Genomic DNA, 16598 nt, shown 5'->3' on the forward strand with positions numbered 1-16598 from the left:
TGGTTTTGGAAGGAAAATCTTACTCAAAAGACGTAGAATAGGTAGAATGAAAAGTGGGGTATGATATATTAAGAAGATATTTTCATGTGAACAAATCCAAGAAGAAAAGAAGCATGGCAGAGAGCATTTGGGTGAAGATCAATGAAGGAAGGAAAAGTAGCAGTATTATTTATGGAGTGTACTATAGACCACCTGATCAAAAAAAAAAAAAAAATAGATAAGGAGCTTGGAAACCATTAGAAGCCTATCAATAAAACAGGGATGAGGGATCTCAATATTCCAAACATCTATTAGAGTTCTTTTTGTTCAAAACAACTTAATAGACATTTAACAAATATTTGCTGATTAATTGATTAGCTCAGAAAAAGGGGAAGATACAACAGATCAAAATTTTATAGGGGAAGTGAACTTAAGGTTAGGAAGCTTTTGAGACTGAAATTTTGAAAACACAAGAAAAAATAATTCTGATGAATAACAAGTAAGTTTGCCTAAAGAAATTATATGAAAACAGAAAATTCACCAACAAACTTGAATTTAAAGACATGCATAGAAGATGGAGATAAGCATCATGGTAAAGTTGATAAAGGACTGATGACCTGCAACCTTAAAGATAAGTTCAAATTCCATATTGGTAAATATTGTCTGTCTGATCCTGGACAAATTATTTAATCTTTCAGTGATATAGGCAATTCTATAAAAGTATCAGTTACAGGAAAGATGAGACCCTCCTAAAGGGAGTCTTCTTATGTGAGAGTTCCTTGTACTGATGTAATCTCAAATTTAGACCTTATTCCTTCCCTTAACAAAATGGAAGCAAGAGAAGATGGTAAAAGTCTGCTCTAGAAACTACCAGAAACATCTTTTCAATTTCTTGCCTTACAGTTTCCTGGAAGCATTGAAAGTTTAAGTGATTCCACCATAGTCACACCTTTTTCAGAGACTTGAACCCAGATCACCCAAAATGATTAGATCCATTACAGATTTATGCAAACTAATCTCACCTGGACCCTCACTCCAGCTAGGTAACCCTATTATTTCTTCCAGATTCCTTATCCCATTCACCAAAGAAGCTATTCAAAATCTTTTTTTTTTCTCCTCAAGTCTTTCCCATCACTTCCTCTTCCTACCCTCTCTCCTATAGATGTCATCTTATACTTCACCAATGAAAATGGGACCATTTGACAAAAATTCTCTTTTCTTTCCTCTTCACCTAATGTTCCCCTGATATTGTACCCCACTATCTTCTCCTGCATTCTAGGCTCTAATGAGGAGATAACCTTTCTGTTTACTAAGGTCAGTCCCTATACATACATACGTATATATGTGTGTATATTGTTGACCCATTCTCCTCCTACTTTTTTCTAGTAAATTGCCCCCAACTATCTTCATTCCCTTCCAATCTTTAGTTTCTATCTACTAACTCTTGCTACTTACCAAAACACTCAGGTCTCTTATAATCCCTTTAAAAATTGTTCGCTAAATCCTCCCATGGCTACTAGCTGTTATCCTATATCTCTCTTCCATTCTACAATCAGTCTACAATACAAACTGCATATAAACAGTATCTCTAGTTCCTCTCTTCTTACTCTTAAATCCTATGTAACCTGGCTTCTGAACTAATCATTCAACTGAAATTGCCTCTCTATCATCGTCCTTCTTGACATCTTTGCAGTATGTGACACCGGTGTCCACCTTCTTCCTCCTGGATACTCTTTCCTCCCTGATTTTAATGATATTCTCTTCATTCTCCTACCTGTCTGACCACTTTTTTGTTTTTGGCCAAATGTTCATCCATAGCACACCAATTTTAGGTGTCTTTCAAATAATATATTTGAGATCCTTTGTTCTTCATATTATCTCATTTGGTGATATCAGGTCCCTTGGTTTAAAGTATCATTTGCATGCAAATGATTTCCAAATCTGTTTATCCAGCCCTATGTTCTAGTGTTACATCATGTCTATTTTATTTTCCCACTGGGATGTCCTATAAACATCTCAAGCTTTTCATTTACAGAATTGAACTCAGCCTCTTCCTTGCCCAAGCTCTTCCTTCTTCTGAACTTTCCTGCTATTGTCAATATAATTACCATCCATCATCCAAGTTTTCATAGTCAATGAGTATGATATGGATGAAGGTCAAGCAAGGGAGACCAAGAGTGCTCTAGCACATAAGAGAGAACCAGGTCAGAGTGCTGTTCTGAGAAACTAGAAAGAAGAAAATATCAAGAAGAGTGTGATAAAAAGTGACTACAGAGAGAACAATGAGGATTGAGAAAACCAGCTTTCAAAGAAATGAAAACAATGGAATCAGAAAACCATAGGTTAGAAAACTCGATTCCATTTCCAAGTATCTTTCTAAAGTGCATTATTAAAGGGATGATTAGAGAAAAAGGAAAAACTAACATCAAGCATTTATATAATGCCTTCAAGGTTTGTGAAGCATTTTGGGGGCAAATATTTGATCCTCACAACAACACCTCTGAGGTATTATTCTCCCTGCTTTACCATTGAGGAAACTGAGGTAAAAGTTAAATGACTTAATGCCCAAGATCATACATCTAGTGAAGTGTCTGAAGCTGGATTTGAATATAGATCTTCCTGAATCCAGATCCAGGACTCTATTCACTGTCCCACTTAAATGACAGTAATCTCAAAGAAACAGAAGTTTTATCAAGAATAATCATCTGGGAGCAGCTAGATGGCATAGTGGATAGAGCACCAGCCCTGAAGTCAGGAGGATCTGAGTTCAAATCAGGACTCAGACACTTAACACTTCCTAGCTGTATGTTCCTGGATAAGTCACTTAACCCCAATTTGCCTCAGCAAAAACAAACAAACAAATAAATAAATAATAGTAGTCTTCTGATTGGTCTCCCTACTACAAATCTCTCCCCATTCTACAAATCATCCATTCAGATATAAAATTAATCTTCTAAAGCACATGTTGAATTGTGTTACCTTCTACTCTATAAATCCAGAATAAGATATAAAATCTTCTATTGTTCAAAACCTGTAATAATCTACCTCCTACCTCTCAAGTCTTTTTTATATCATATAGCTTGCCACTGTGTATTCTGTAATTCAGTGACAATGACCTCCTTCCTATTCCTTGAATAAGATACTTATTTCACACCTTCAGGAATTTTCACTAGCTGTCATCTAGACCTGGAATTCTCCCCCTTATTACCTCCACTTTCTGGCTTTTCTGACCTTCTTCAATTCCCAAATAAAATCCCACCTATAGGTCATAGTCATTTTTTTGTTATTCAGTCCTTTTAATTGTGCCCAACTCTTTGTGACCCCATTTTGGGATTTTCTTGGTAAAGATACTGGAGTGATTTGCCATTTCCTTTTCCAGCTCATTTTACAGATGAGGAAACTGAGGCAAACAGGGTTAAGTGACTTGTCCCAGAATCACACAAGTATCTGAGGCTGGATTTGAACTTTTGAAGATGAATCTTCCTCACTCCAAGCCCAAAACTCTGTTCACTGTGTCCCTAGTTGTCCTCAGTTTCTACAAGATTCTTTCCCAGTTCCTCTTAATTTTAATGTCTTCCCTCTATTATATTATACACATATTATATATATATATGTGTGTGTGTGTGTGTGTGTGTATGTATATGTTGTATGGACCAAATGAGATACTATTTATAAAGTGCTTAGCATAGAGCTTAGCACATAATAGGAACTATATAAGTGCTTATTCCCTTCCCCTTATTTTTTTTATATTTACATGGTTCTTTGCATGTTATTTCCTGGATCAAACTGAGTTTCTTGAGAGCAGGGACTATTTTTTATCTTTAGCATTTGATGTGGTACATTGTAGGTGTTTAATAAATGTTTATTGACTAAAATCCTGTCAACCAGACTTGTTTCATTTTTTGACAAAGTGACAAGGTGATCAGTGGAAAGATATAGCTATTGACATAGATGTTTGCAAAGCATTTGGTAGTTTTTTCATATTTTAAGGGACAGGAAAAGAGGTGTGAGCTACATAATGATAGTTAGTTGAGTTCAGAACTGATTGAATAGCCAAATGCAAAGAATAGCAAAGAGAAAGATAACTTTAGTAGAGTGCCCTGGGAATCTGTGCTTGCACAAAGGCATACAGTTGTCATACTGACAAACTCTGCAGATGGCACAATGATAGAAGGAATTGGTTACACTCTGTATGACAAGGTCAGGATCTAAAAAGTTCTTGAAAAATTAGAACAGATAAAATAACATTTAATAGGAATAAATGTAAAGCCTTACACTTTGGTTTTTAAAAATTATACATATGAGATGGAAGCAACATGGCTAGATAGTAGTCTATCTGAAAAAGGAGCTGGGAATTTTAATTTGCTGCAAGGTCATTATGAAGAAATCGCCAAGAAATTCAAAGGACCTTAGGCTGCATTAAGAAAACTACAGCATGAGTGAAATGAGCAGGACCAGGAGATCATTATATACTTCAACAACAATACTATATAATGATCAATTCTGATGGACGTGGCCCTCTTCAACAATGAGATGAACCAAATCAGTTCCAATTGTACAGTAATGAATAAAACCAGCTACACCCAGAGAAAGAACTCTGGGAGATGACTATGAATCACTACATAGAATTCCCAATCCCTCTATTTTTGTCTGCCTGCATTTTTGATTTCCTTCACAGGTTAATTGTATATTATTTCAAAGTCTGATTCTTCTTGTGTAGCAAAATAATTGTATGGATATATATATATATATATATATATATAGTATTTAACATATACTTTAACATTTTTAACATGTATTGGTCTACTTACCATCTGGGGGAGGGGGGAAGGGGAAGGAGGGGAAAAATTGGAACAACAGGTTTTGCCATTGTCAGTGCTGAAAACTTATCCATGCATATATCTTGTAAATAAAAAGCTATAATAAAAAAAAGAAAACTGCAGCATGTAATACAAAATGTTTTTTTCATTGATAGGTAGAGAGAAGCATGGAAAGATCTATATGAACTGAAGCAGAGTGAAGTTAGTAGAACCAAGAAAACAATATGCACTATAATGATAGCTATGGATAGAAAGAATAACCACACATAAACACACACACACACAAGTTAAAACTGAATATTACCAAATTATAAAGTACAAGTATGACTCAAAAAAAGAAATATGACAATACACTCCTAATCTTTCCTTGTGCAACCATGGGAGGTCCATATGTGTTGCACATTGCACATATTTTCAGACTTTATTGATATATTGACCAGTTATGTTGAATTTTTGTTTTCCTTTTCTTTTTTGTCTTTTAAAATCTAGTACCTGTTATATGGGACATTCTCTGGGAGGGAGAAGAGGGAAGGAATATGAAAAGAAACTATGGTGACATGAAAAAATATCCAAAAATATCAACAAAAACTTACTTTTAAAAAATTGTCTCATACTAGAGATATGATGATTCTGCTGCACTCTGTCCTAGTCAGAGCACATCAGGAGTATTATGTACAGCTCCCAGGGCCCCTTTTTGGGATACATATTGGTAAAGAACAACCAGAGGAGGTTCACATCTATGCCTTGGTTTTTTTTTTTTGGGGGGGGGGTTATGTGGAAATTCCTGGGTGCCACTGGTACCCTTTTAATCTTACTTCACCTCTGATCATCTTTGTTATGTCTTAGCACAGACACTATCTTTTTCAATTTTAAAACTTGTACACCATGCTATCCAAGATATTCCTGACCTCTAATACAGTCAAAATTCTGATTAAGTGCTTTTCTCTGGGTTAATGGTCACTTTTGACTCTCAGCTCATTGATCAAAAAAAGGCAATGAACAAGTTCTGGATCCAGTAGCATTTTTTCTAAGCTTTGATTACCAATTCCACCTTTTTCCCCCAGTTCTCTTAAAATAATAAGTCATTATAATCTTACTAAACTTCTACAATTTTCAAAAATAATGATGAGTGTTTATTTAGTTCCTCTTATAAGCCGGGCATCCCAAAGTACTAAAACACAAAAATAAAAATGAAACAATACCTTATGCTACTTTCCCTCAAGAAATTTTCCTTCTTATGTCTTACAAAAACTTCAATAATTAAGGGTAGGTTTTTGGAATGTTATTCTGACAATAATTTAAGGGAAGAATTACTTGTTAGTTAACTCTTATCCCAGGTTTACAACTTTCCAGGAGCTCAGCTCAGGCCCCAATTACTTCCTGTTCCCCATGAGAGATAGACCACTATAGCATCCCTCTGGAGCATATGAAGGAAAAGCTATTCCTGTCCCAAACAGTGCTGGCAGCTCTAACAGAGCCTTCCTTCTTTATTAGATAGGCTGATTCAGAACCATGGCCAGCAGCCAACCTCTTGTAAAAACAAAATTTTCATCTCTGACAAAAACAAAAAAACTTTTACCACCTGAGATTATTTGCCTTTTAAAAGAGGAGCCGTGAGAGGGTAATAATTGGGAAGATTTTGGCAAGACTTTGAAGGAAAATGTTGGGAATCCATTACTAATTGGAGAGACATTTTGGTATCGTGGATAGAGTTCTCAACTGGGAGTTAGGAAATGCTAGATTCAAATGTCACAGCAAATATTTATTAGCTATATGACCCCAAGTACATCCTTAAAACTTCCTGAGCTTATTTGCTTATGTGTAAAATTGGAATAATAATACCTATCTCACAAAGTTTATTGGGAGGCCAAAATGAAATAATGTAATAAAAAATACTTTGCAAACAGTAAAGTATTATGTAAATGTCAGTTGTTGTTGTTACCCCAAACTAGATCCTATTCCTTCCTAACTATAGATTAGAAGAGAATTAATTTTTTTGGTCAATCCATCACACTGTTCACCATTTGAGTCATATGAAGTTACAACACAAAGGTTCTCTGACTATGATGGTGGTGAACTCTCTCCACCAAAACAATTCAAAACTGTCTAAGCTTTGGGACAGAAGTCCTAGGGAATAGCCCAAAGCACATAGCAACTCACCCAATGTCACACAGCTAGTAAATGTCAGAGGCAGAACCTGAACCTATCTGATTCCTTATCCCAGTGCCATGCTGCCCTTTCATTAGTCTATCTAGTTATCCTGTCAAAGGAAAAGAGTTTAGTCAGGAATCCCCTATTCTTAATGAAGTCATGCTAGGGTATAGTAATTTCTGCTTCCCTTTCTCAGTGTTTATATAGCATCCTCTTTGCCAAATCTCCCTATAAGAAATAAAAGTCAACTTCCTTAGTCTTTGTTGCATGACCAGAAGATGAATTATTACAAGTTTGAACTTGTATTCATTTATGAATAAGATTACTCTCTCATTGGTCATAACAAGATTGAGTATGGCAACTCTAGAAAACTCCAGAGCTTATGTATTTCATATTGGAAAGAGTAAAGATAGTTAAGATTTTCTGATTCTTCCATACAAAGTGAATACTAAATTGATACTCATGGTATAGTATAGTAGCAGGAATTCTATAAATATAACAAGAAACATATATATGCATATGCATATATATGTATATGATTCTCTTTTTTCATTTTGATTGGATTTTATTTTTTTATATAAAACTTTTTTATTTTCAAAATACATGCACAATTTCAACGTTCACCCTTGCAAAACCTTGTGTTACAATTTTTTTTTCTTCTTCCCTTCTTCCTACCCCCTCCCCTGGATGGCAAGTAATCCAATATATGTTAAACATGTGCAATTCTCCTATACATATTTCCTCAATTATCATGCTGCACAAGAGAAATCAGATAAAAAAGGAAAAAATGATAAAGAAAATAAAATGCAAGTAAACAACAATAAAAAAAGTAAAAATACAATGTTGTGATCCATACTGTGGATCAGTGTGTTCCCACAGTCCTCTCTCTAGGTATAGATGGCTCTCTTCATCACAAGATCAATGGAACTTGTATCAATCAGTTGGAAAAGAGTTATGTCCATCAGAACTGATCACCATATAATGTTCTTGTTGCTGTGTACAATGTTCTCTTGGTTCTTCTACTCACTTCAATTAGCATCAACCCATGTAAGTCTCTCCAGGCCTTTCTAAAATCATCCTGCTAATCATTTCTTATAGAATAATAATATTCTATTACATTTATATACAGTATCTTGTTCAGCCATTCTCCAACTGATAGACAGCCACTCAATTTCCAGTTCCTTGGCAGTATAAAAAGGGCTGCAAAATTTTTTTTTACACATGTGGATTCTTTCCCCTTTTTTATGATCTCTTCAGGAAACAGGCCCAATAGAAAAACTGCTGGATATAATCCTCTTTTTGTGTTGTGCTGTGTATGTGAAAGTGTTCTCTTTTACCTTTTTTATGTAAGTTCAAAATGATTTTTAAAAATAAAATAAAACAAAGAATATGCTTTAATTAGAATTTGGCACATGGTACAATTATATGTCACACAGATCTGACCATATTACTCCTACTAAAAAAATCAAAACCACATTCCATGACTCCTTTTTGCTTCTAGGATAAAACATTTTTATTCAAGGCTTTTTATAATCTGACTGTGATCTACTTTTTTTTTTTTTTTTTTTTTTAGCATACCCTCTTTTTTTTCTGTTATAAGCAGTCTTTTTTGTCTGTTATAAATAGTCTTTTTTTCTTGGCCAATGTGTGATTGACCAACATAAGATTCAAGTTACCATTGACATATTAATTTTCTGCTGGGAGAAATGAAGTTACAAGATGTAATGACTACTGTGTGGAATTGATTCCATTAGTTACCTAATCATATATTGAAATTGTTAGTACAAACTCCATTTTGAGAGATTCTCTTCCTAAGCAGAAGAGATAATTTCATTAAATATTTTGATGGTTATTAATAGTTTTCTATTTCCTAAGTGACTGTCCAAAAATTCAACAATTTTTTTCCCTTTAAAACTTTTGTGAAAAACCTTATTGTGCAGACTCCTTTACAAAGATTACAGTAACTATTTAAAGATTTTCTTTGGCTCAGATCAACTGTCTAGTAAAGGCAACAGTGTTAGTCACAAATAGTTATTACTTGTAATAACTATTTGTGACTAACACTGCTGAGGTTGTTAAATGGATGCAAAGGCTAGATTAGTCAAAAGATAAATCATGAATTCAGAAAGGACTATCTGTGAATTCAGCTGTCTGTATAGTGCTCACCCAATCCTTCAAATCTAGATCAAAAGCAAGATTGCTCATAATCACATCAAAAATTAGAGTTCTTTTTTCAATATAAGAAAGAGAAACCTAGGTTCAAATCATATCATTATTGAAGATTTATGGATATCTGGCCTTCACAGATGGGAAAGTTTAACATTGGTACAGAAATATGAAGACTGGGCACAGTTCTAGAAGGGATGGCCAAGGCAGTCAAATTTCAGCCTTTTTCTCCATCATCTTGAAACTCAGTTATTTATGCAATATGCTTCAATAAATCCTGCTTTGATACATGTTATAGAGAGAGAACTTTTCTTTCAAGTCTTAATGATGTAAATCATGTAATTATTTAGAAAGCCTTTGCTTCTACTCAAATGTATTTATGATTTCTATGACTCAGAAGCTCCCTCTAACCATGTAAATCACGACTCATCCCTGCCTCCTCATCCTGGGCTATGTCCTCCCTTCTTATCTATGTCCTTCCATAAGCTCATTCTAGGGAAATCTACCTAACATGCTAAAGACTTTCTTTTCATTTTCCTGACATTGAAAATGTCTTAGTGGAGCACTCTGGCTGTCTACTTGTCATCCCTTGTTCTTGCCTTATGATCAACCCATCTTATCTTCATATAATTTCCTGTTAATATATCTTATTTCTGTTCTTTAAAGTTCATCATTGGTGATATTTTATAGCCTGTTCCTTCTTCACTATATGTCTCTCCATTACCTTCTGTGTGACATTTATTTTTAATTCTTTGGAGATTATTTGATACCATGGATTTCTGTCATTTTGCAAAATCAATAGAATGCTGTTATTAAAATGCTGGGCCTTTGCCTTCATAGAAAACTTGAGGTCACAGGAATCATACTTTCACAGGATATCTTGCACTTTCCCAAAGGTAAGTTAACCAATCTCCTTCTTCTGTTCAGTGCTAAATACATTTGCTTCTAAATATGAAGAAATAGGCAATAAAGACTGATCAATGGCCTAGTATAGAGGGCCAGGAAGTAAGAGTCCATTTCAGGTTTTGAAACCTATAGTAACTTGGCTCACCAATTTTTTGATAATTATTTAGAGAAACTAATTTATCCCTTCTAATTTCTACTTTCGAATTGTATCCAGAACACCTTTTTTTCCTGTACCTACAAGATCTTCACTACATTGAATTTTTTTTTTAATAATTATGACTTTTTATTGACAGTACATATGCATGGGTAATTTTTTTACAACATTATCCCTTGCACTCACTGCTGTTCCAATTTTTCCCTTCCCTCCTTCCACCCCCTACCCTAGATGGCCCGCAGTTTTATACATGTTAAATATGTTAGAGTATATCCTAAATACAATATATGTGTGCAGAACCGAACAGTTCTCTTGTTGCACAGGAAGAATTGGATTCAGAAGGTAAAAATAACCTGAGAAGAAAAAAATACAAACAGTTCACACTCATTTCCCAGTGTTCCTTCTCTGGGTGTAGCTGCTTCTGTCCATCATTGATCAATTGGAATTGAGTTAGATCTTCTCTTTATCAAAGAAATCCACTTCCATCAGAATATATCCTCATACAGTATCGTTGTTGAAGTATATAATGATTTCCTGGTTCTGCTCATTTCACTCAACATCAGTTCATGTCTCTCAAAACTGTATTTTTTTTTTCTGTATTCAACCTGCTGGTTATTTCTTACAGAACAATAATATTCCATAACATTCATATACCACAATTTACCCAACCATTCTCCAATTGATGGGCATCCACTCATTTTCCAGCTTCTAGCCACTACAAACAGGGCTGCCACAAACATTTTGGCACAATAAGGTCCCTTTCCCTTCTTTAGTATCTCTTTGGGGTATAAGCCCAGTAGTAACATTGCTGGATCAAAGGGTATGCACAGTTTGATAACTTTTTGATCATAATTCCAGATTGCTTTCCAGAATGGTTGGATTCATTCACAACTCCACCAACAATGCATCAGTGTCCCAGTTTTCCCACATCTCCTCCAACATTCATCATTATTTTTTCCTGTCATTTTAGCCAATCTGACAGGTGTATAGTGGTATCTCAGAGTTGTCTTAATTTGCATTTCTCTGATCAATAGTGATTTGGAACACTCTTTCATATGAGTGAAAATAGTTTCAATTTCTTCATCTGAAAATTGTTCATATCTTTGACCATTTATCAATTGGAGAATGGCTTGGTTTCTTATAAATTAGAGTCAATTCTCTATGTATTTTGGAAATGAGGTCTTTATCAGAACCTTTAACTATAAAAATGTTTTCCCAGTTTGTTGCTTCTCTTCTAATTATTGTTTGCATTAGTTTTGTTTGTACAAAGGCTTGTTAATTTGATGTAATCAAAATTTTCTATTTTGTGATCAATAATGATCTCTGGTTCTTCTTTGGTCACAAATTCCTTCCTCCTCCACAGGTCCCTGAATTTTTTCTTTGTTATATACATATTTTTAAATTTTATTTTTATGCCTTTCCTATTTTTTGTAAGGTACTAATATATGTGCCATTTTATCCCCTTTTTATTTAAGAAAAATACCATGGTGAGGATTGGCATAGCAAAGAATACATATTTTCTCAAAAATTCAAAATAACCTTAAACCTTGGCAATGCCTATAAACTGCATCCTAAAATAAGATTTAGCATACCAGAAGCAAGTGGACTCGAATGGATTTCTAGTAAGGAGAGAATATATTCTATATTATCTGTAATTCTGTATAAGGCTGGCACTTCCCAGGATAGTATGCATTAAATCTTGTATTGTCAGAAAGTAAGATTTTAAAGGTTTATCTCCTGAATTGTGATGAAGCGTAACCTTTTGAGTAATGCAGTTTGTTTCTTATGTAGCCCAATTGTTCAAAATTATAGCATTTACCAGAATTTGAAGATTTTTGAGACTGTGACTTTTTCTGATTTAATGCAAAGACATAACTGTTATTTAACAAGTCAAAGTTCCTACATTCTGACATTTTTGAATCATTTGTACTAAAGTCATTTTAAGATTTCCCCCAGCTAAAGCTTTTTTTTTTTTTTTTTGCAATCAGCATTAGCATTTTCAAAAGCAGGTTGTTTCAATAGAGTTTAAATTGCCTCCCCACGCTGATTGAAAACTGGATTTCGATTTTATAATTTGCATTGGATTATTTGGATCAGAAGCTGCAATAACAGGAAAGACTAATTGTATTTTGAAAGGAATATCCTTTTCTCTTTCTTTAGCTCTCTTAATTGCTTTGGTGAACTAGCCCCCGAGGTTATAAGGATTTGACTTCTCTTCAAATCTGTCTGAGAGAGAGAGCCAAACAGGAAGGAGTGGGAGGAAAGGAGGCACTGATTCATCCCCTCTTCCAGCAATCAAACATTACAGTCTTTGCTTTCCTATCTTCCTCCAGAGTACCATTTACTTTAAGGATTTAAAGGATCTGTCTCTGAGGGCTGGAGACATATTTTCAAAATATTCCAAATACAGAATACAGAAATTGGAAGAGCTCGCAGTCCTTTTTCTTTAATTAATACTTTCAGATAATATTCTCTGTCCCTGCTATCTGATTGATTTTGCCTTATTCCAAACTCAATAATCTATACTATATTGATATCAGCTGGACTATAATACATCTTATAAATTTTATCTTATTGAAGCAGCTTGTGGTCCCTTTAAGAAACTGTATTTCATATTGATTTGTGATTCCTTTCAGATTCGCAGCCCCTCCTTACTGCGGCATATCAGTCCAGGATGCCAGACATTCAATTACAAATCCTAGTCAGAAGCATCCCCTTGAATTCTAATAAGAGAGCCAGACTTGTCCCAGCCCCCACTGGTTCTGATCTGCTCCGGTTGTGCCAGCCCCCATTCTGACTAGCTTGGGCTGCCCAGCCCCCACTGGTTCTGATCTGCTCAGGTTGTCCCAGCCCCCATTCTGACTAGCTTGGGCTGCCCAGCCCCCACTGGTTCTGATCTGCTCAGGTTGTCCCAGCCCCCATTCTGATTAGCTTGGGTTGCCCAGCCCCCAGTGGTTCTGATCTGCTCGGGCTTCCCAACCCCCACTAAGATACTCAATATAATAAGCTTTCATCAACTAAGGTCTTTGCAGATGGACCTCGGGTAGCTTACTCAGCTGCCAGGACTTTTTGTCCAGTGAGAACTGCAGTCTCACTGCAAAACTCCATTTTCCATAGATCTGCTACTATAGAAATCAGTCTCTGGTTAAACTGATTTCTATCTAACAATAAACTTTCATTTTGCAACTAATATTCTGGAATGAGTGAATTCTTTCACTCCTAGAACCTGCGGCCGATTTAAAGGGGATTCTTAATAACTCTCTTATAGCCACTAACCTCTAGACCACCAGGAATCTAGACCACTCAAATAGCATCATTTATATATATATATATATATATATATATATATATATATATATATATATATATATATATATATATTTATGTATGATATCTGATATATTCTATACCTTATATATTTACCTGATATTTGATATCTTCCCCTTGTGTCAGCCTGGTGATAAACTATTTCCAGTGATAAAGTACTTTTGGTGATCACCTTTTCCCTACTTGATCCTTACTTTTTTATTATCTAAATCCTCTCTTACCTGTACCTGTACATGTGCGCTTCTAAAAGGGCACCCTTTCTGCCAAACTCCATCTGGTGTTCGGTGGCCACTTGTTGGGCGTCCTGCTCCATTAATGATAAAGGGTGTGAAATCAGGGGCCAGGCAGAATGGCTTATGCAGGGTTCAAATTTATTGTTCAGAGAGGCATATATATATATGTAATGCCAGAGAAACTGAGGCAGGAGAGAGATTAGAGAGTTTTCAATATTTTATTAATTGGAGAGTATAATTGACTGGACAGGACTCTCATCTCAAATTATCCAGTCAGATAAAGATATACTGGGACCACGGAATCCATGTTGGTCCCAGGGCTGGAGGAGACTGTCATCTCAAGGAATCCAGCTTCCAGCAATGAATGGGAGAAACCCAGCTTCTTAAATACCCCCTAGAAACAAAGAAGGGTAAGAAGCCCGGGAAAACTTCTGTCAGGATGGGAGGAGACCATAAATCCTAAAGCCCAGAGACAGGATGTCTGAATACCCAGAGATAAAGATGTCAGTGAGGTATCTTGGAATATTTTAGAGGGATATTATAAATTCTTGAGGACAGGAAAGAGTCAGGAGTTCTGCTCTCTTGTTTATCTTGCTAACAATTTATAACCTTAGAGTAAACGGTTCCCAATCTTAATGGACCAGAAGGGGTTTTTACAGTTTTAAGGAATTGAGACAGAACAGTTAAGGAAACTTGAGACAAAGGAAACTAGTTCAGGGAAACCGAGTCAGAACAAAGAGAACTGTGGCATAACATATATATATATATATATATATATATATATATATATATATTTCCAATGTTTATAGTATCAATACATAATATACCCTTTGATATTCCTTTATCCACTCTAACAAAACTATTCCATTGAGATGCAAATGGTTAGGCCCCAATTTTGGCCACTTTGAGAGAATTGTAAATAGTTGTGATACATATCAGAGCATAATTATACCAATGTCTTCAAATACATTTCTCCCAAATGCCTTTGTTCTCCATTGTGGATTGTTTTTCCTGTTCTAAGTTCAAAGGTATGTTTTTGATCTATTATATAAAAGAGTTTGCATTTTGCTTCAGTTGCAGGGATCTTTATCAATAGATTAAACAAGTCTGTCTCTGCTATTGTTTATTGGAAGAGGAATTGATGAGCTAAGTTACTGTAGCTTTCAAAACCTGAAATGGATTCTTACTTCCTAGCCCTTTACAGCATAGGCTCTTTGAACTCAAAATGTTACAGCCCAATTGGATTACTAATTGTTCCCTGAATTTAATATTTCATTTTCTGACTCTGACTCTGTTTACACTGAATCTCTTCCTTACCAGAAATTCATTCTTCACTTCTACCTCTCAGAGCTTTTCAAAAATGGTTTACCTTACCACCTCCTTCACAAAGCTTTCCTTACCACCCTTTGTCATTATTATATTGTTTACATAACTCTTGTTCCAAACTGTATTCGAACTTGTAGATTGAGGTCTCTTAGAGGAATAGCTGCTTTCTCAAGTTCTAAGGTTATCTAACTCCTATAACTGTAGGTCCTGAACCCCATTGGTGTATTTCCCATAAACAGCCAACTAATAAACAACTCAATAAAGACATTTACTCAAAGGGCACAGAAGGAAGAATGGTTACAACACATCCTTCCCATAAACCTGGGGCCACTTTCCCACTAATACAGGGCATTCATGACAGGAAGTATGGGCCCAAACTTCAAGTCCAATAATCGTGAGATATACAGAAGGAACACATGTCCAAGACAATTCACAACTCCAGGCCTTGATATTTCTTATTTCTTCAGAACTTAATGTCTTTTCTTTCTTGAACTGTCTCCTCACAGAAATACTTCTGGGAGTAGTTTCTGGGCTACAAGAGTGGCTCTGCTGCTGGGCTAAAGCCTCACTGGACACGTATCTCAGCTAGATGAGTTGCTCTCTGGGCCCCCTTCACCTGGGCTCTTAGCTATTGGTGCTGTTGGGTCATTCCCCCACTCAGGTGAGCTCACTCGCTGACGACAGCTATAGTTTCTTCTAGTTTTAGTGTCAGGCTCAGCTGAAGCCCTCGGGTGGGGGAGTGTCTTTTCAGAGACAACAAAGACCCCTATTTTGAGATTGGTAGAAAACTTTCCATTTGGGAGCTCTGAGTTTTCATTTGTCAGGTAAGAATATAAAGAGATCTTCTCTTTTTCTTTCTTTGGATGACAATCATTTCTGATTCAAGGCTGGGTCCCTTTGAAGAGGGAATCCCAAAACTGAAAATCCTTAAAGGAGAAAACCTCCTTCAATTCTGCCTCAGTGAGGGGACTCCACCCAAGCACAAACAGTTTCTTCTTTGTTATCTGGGTGGGGTCGGCTCAGTCCCAAAACCCATTGAATTCAATTCAAATTCTAGCCCTAGCTGAAACCCAGGGAGGAGCCAACCTGGGACTCCACCCATGAGCCCCCTTCAGTTTGTAGCCAAAGCCTCCTATTATAAAAGAGCCAAACTAAAACCCTCTCTTTGCAGAGGTTCCAAAAATGCCAGCCATAACATGCTTGGCGCCCCAAGGACCTTCTGCCCACTGAAATACTGTTTCTGGTGCCCTCTTCTCTTTACCCTCACTATTTCCTTACTTCCAATCCCCATAATAAACCTCTTTTTATCAATCTAGGTTTTCGGGTCTGTAAATTCCTTTACAGAGAACTGCACCTCCAGAAAGGGAATCCTCAGAACTTCCTACCCTTGCACCATCACTAGCCCTTATTTAACTCCCTGACCACCAGAAACCTTAATTTTATTTGGGTACCCCAAATCTAAACCTCATCACCTTCAATGAGAAACCTTACTTTAACTTATGGGAATGGAAAGGTAAACATTTATTTAATGCTTTA

This window comes from Sarcophilus harrisii, chromosome 3 (genome assembly GCF_902635505.1).
Source record: "Sarcophilus harrisii chromosome 3, mSarHar1.11, whole genome shotgun sequence".
NCBI lineage: Eukaryota > Metazoa > Chordata > Mammalia > Dasyuromorphia > Dasyuridae > Sarcophilus > Sarcophilus harrisii.